Source organism: Dioscorea cayenensis, chromosome 1, assembly GCF_009730915.1.
Source record: "Dioscorea cayenensis subsp. rotundata cultivar TDr96_F1 chromosome 1, TDr96_F1_v2_PseudoChromosome.rev07_lg8_w22 25.fasta, whole genome shotgun sequence".
Lineage (NCBI taxonomy): Eukaryota > Viridiplantae > Streptophyta > Magnoliopsida > Dioscoreales > Dioscoreaceae > Dioscorea > Dioscorea cayenensis.
In genome coordinates this window covers 27,492,911-27,497,071 of record NC_052471.1, presented here as the reverse complement: position 1 = coordinate 27,497,071, position 4,161 = coordinate 27,492,911, and positions in this window count along the sequence as shown.

The following is a 4,161-nucleotide window of genomic DNA, read 5'->3' as shown; positions in this document are numbered from 1 at the left end:
CCACAATTAATCCCTAGATACTATGATCCCCTCAACGCTTCACTCCGTTGCACACGCAACTAAGCCCCAGCGGAGATTCATCCCTTATACCATTCACTCTATTATGGCGGCAAAGAAATCGAGGAACCGATGTAGAATCTATAACGTCGGAGGGGAAACGGGACGCTCCTGTACCTCTCGACTCACCCTCTCAACCCTCTCTAACCTAGCTTTGTCTAACGCTCGTGGTGTGTCACTCACTCACAAGGTTACCAACAAGAACTCTCAACCCTAGTGTTACTCTAGGGGAAATGTTCATACAATCAAGCATTCAAGGTTGGAACTCACAATAAACATCAATTTATTGAAAGCATAATAAAGAAGTTCAATGAAACGAATACATTCTAGGGTTCACAATCACCCAAGTACCCACTAGGTTTTTAGCTCTCCATGGAGCTAAGTACAATTAAAGAAATCGAATGTAAAAGCAATGAATCCATAAAGAAACCCCCTCGATGGTTGTGTCGATGGTCTTGTGGAGAGTCCTCTACTCGTCGCAAGGGATTCTTTGTCCGGCCTAGGATACACCTTGCCGGATCGATGCCGACGAAAGCTCTCCCAATAACCTTCTTCCAAATGACGCTCGATGTCAGAGCCGTAGAATCTCTCCAAAAACCTAGCTAATACCTTTCAAAACCCTAGCCGAAGCCCTCTCTCAAGTTGGGGAAAATATGGAGAAAAGAATACAAAAATCGGGGATGAATCGGCTTTAAATAGGGCTGGAATCGGGCGACTACACGGTTGTGGATGCGCCACGCCCCCGTGCGGAATTTTCACACGGGCGTGGGTAATTTTCACATGCCCGTGTGGATTCTCTGAAACTGTCATTTTCGGTCGGCTGTGAACACTAACTGCTACAATGTTTGCTACAGTGATTTGATACAACAGCCTGCTGCAGTACTCTGCCAAAAAATACTCTGAAATCCACTTTTCATCGAGGTAACATAAACGGGGACACGTTTATGCCGTGGATCGCTTTGCTTCTTCAATGACGGATAAGTTGATGGAGATCTTGTTCTATGTGCATAAGTCAGAATGCTCGAGTGTGACTGCCTTTGTGCCACTCCAAATGGATGTACCAACTCGAATACAAGGAGGTTGGCACACACTCTAGCATCTCACGCCTGACCTATGTCTTCGCGTTTAAACCTTAGCAAGATTTCCTCCAAAATCGGTGCATTGTGATCCACATTGGCTTCTTTCCTTCATAATTGGTTTCACAACCCTACCTGCATAAAAGTTACATAAAAACACACATATTAATGTAAAAACCCGAGAAAAGTAATGCTCAACATAAGGAAAGAATGCTTCGCATTCATATCACACAAGCACTTATCAAACTCCCCCACACTTAAGCTTTTGCTTGTCCTCAGTCAAAAATTAAACATTCTGTGCATCAATGAATAAAATGTTGAAAGTGCTTGGCCTTAGGTTCACCAAAGTATACAAAGAGAGCATTCTACAAGTAAGGGAAATTTTAACATTAAAAACAAAAAATCAAAGCTCTAGCTAAAAACTTGATTAAAAAAGGACAACCACCCGAAATTGTGTACGTGTGTGAACTCACTCAAAACAACCCAAGATATCCACAAAAGTGACAACAATTTCAAAGATGTTAGTAGCTTCACACATCCTCTAAGGTAGCCCTTTCCAAAGCGGCCTCTAAGATGGCTTTCACACTTTCGAGGTGGTAGCTCTTTCTACCGGAGTGGTAGCTTTCACTCATCCTATGAGTAGCTCTTTCTCTCACTAGGGCATAGCTAGTATCCGACCTATGATGGTAGCTTCATACTTCATAGGTGGTAGCTCTTTCCACCCAACAAGCACGATAAAACTATTTTGTTTCTTTTTTCTTTGCATTTTTTTTTCAGAATTTGCACAAGAAACAACTATAACTAGTCCATTTAACATCAAACTTGAGTTTCCAATAAAGTTTAAAGAGTAAGTAGTGTAACAAGTATAAATCGGGTAAAAATTTCTAAAAATTCAAGCAAGAACTAGAGCATGAAAACATTCAATGTTAAAAATTATCCTAAACTCAAGAATACAATCAATGCAACTAGGGTGAACCGCCATTGGCTATGTGAGCATATATCAATCAAGAACAATAGAAACGATGTGTACACTATGAAACTCCCCCCACACTTAAGTTGTACATTGTCGTCAATGTACGCATGCAAGCTCATTCATAATGTATATCATTGAAGAATATATGTGGGAGAAGCAATCAAAACAATACTCCCCTGACTCTTAGTGTTGTGTTTGACGGAGCTAAGTCCTTGGGCATAATGTTCCGACGGGTTGTGAAGCTCACACGGGCAAGTGCCAAAGCACCTTGGCCGTGCCCATGACAAAGTATCAATTCCTATGATGACAAGACCATCTGTACGCATACACGAGGGGGTTCAAAGAAGCTTAATAAAACTAAAAAAACAACTCGAGTATACAAAAGATAGAGCAATGAATACAACTCGAGACAATAAAATGAAAATAAACTCAGAAGGAAAATCATTTCTGAGTATACAAATCCAAAATAAAATGCAGAAAATAAAATGCGAAAAATAAGAACAGAGAAGGTAAAGACGCCTCAAGTGTACATGTCAATAGCTACTACATCTGTTTCCGCTGCTGGTGAAGATGACGCTGGTGCTGCAAAATAAATGAAAGGTTGGCAAAGAAAAGAGAAAGAGAATCTTACTGACAAAATGAGAATGAAAGACTAGAAAACGGCCTGAAAACTCAATTAACAACCCTCTAAAAAGACGGTGAGAGGTCAGGAGAGAGCAAGGATGTGTTCTCAAAATGTTTGAGGGTCAAAAGATGAAGAAACCTGAAAAGATTTTAAAGAAAACCTGCGGTTCTAGCATTTCTGTACATCCACACTGGCATGTGGAAATTTCCCACGCCCGTGCGCAAGACCCACAGAGGTAGACGCACGCCCCTGTGGACTCTCCATGCAACGAGAAAATTCTCTAAGACCCATGCCCGTGCGAAAAGTCCACACAGGAGTGGACATTCACATGCCCAACTAAAAGGGACAAACGCACGCCCCTGTGTCTTCTCGGGATGGAGAGAACCTCTGCAGAGATTCTCACGGGCGTGCGAAAATTACCCACGCCCGTGTGTGGTTAACAAGGTCGCCCACAGAGGCGAGTCCACGCCTGACACGTCCGAATATGCGTGTGTGTACCGCAAGTGCACGGGTGTCGAAGTAATAAATACCCGGTGAGTCGGGTAGTCGAATCCACAGGGAACAGGGCTACTAGTACTAACTTCTTCTCTCGCTATCTAGCCTAATGATAATGGGATAGTGTGGTGATCTAATGTGCAAAGAGATGAACACCGGAGACTAATATGCAAGGGTAAAATGGAAGGAGAATCTCAATCAGTAAAAGTGGAGTATTCGGGCAATGCTCCCCCTAGGATTCGTGTATTAGAAATCGAATAAGCAAAAGTGTTTCGTGATGAGTAAGTTAAGTTGTGGAAATCCAAACATAATCGGGTCTCATCTCTAGATCACCGATACTAGTCCCCTCACGAGGTCACGGTGGAGAAATCACTCAATCTCAACACCTCACACCACATATGACCGCAAAAGCACTCTAGGGATTCCAAACTGTGTATCCAATTCCTAAAGATTGATCCAACCCTAATTCCCGCGAAGGATCCTAACCCCCTACAAGGTCCCGGGCGGAGAAATCGAGTAATCTCACGCCTCCCACCAAATATGGTTGCATAGAGCTTAGGGAATGGAAATAGAATACACCAATCGGAGGGGAAAGGGGACACTTCACTATCTCATGACTCACCCTCTCAACCCTCTTCAATCTTGAGGTTCTAACCCTAATGGAGATCTCTCTCCCACCAAGGCAACAAATCATGCAAACCAAATAACCATAAGATCAATAAGGCAAGCAAGCATTAAACAACCAAGAATGAAACTTAATCAAACTCGGATTAAATAGAAACACAAAAGCAAATTCACAAAAGATGAGAATCCTAGGGTTCACAAGCCCAAATACCCTCTAGGGTTTTTAGCCCTCCATGGAGCAACATACAAAACACACCATCAATGAATGAAAGTACATTAAAACCATAGAAATAAACCCCTTATATATGAAC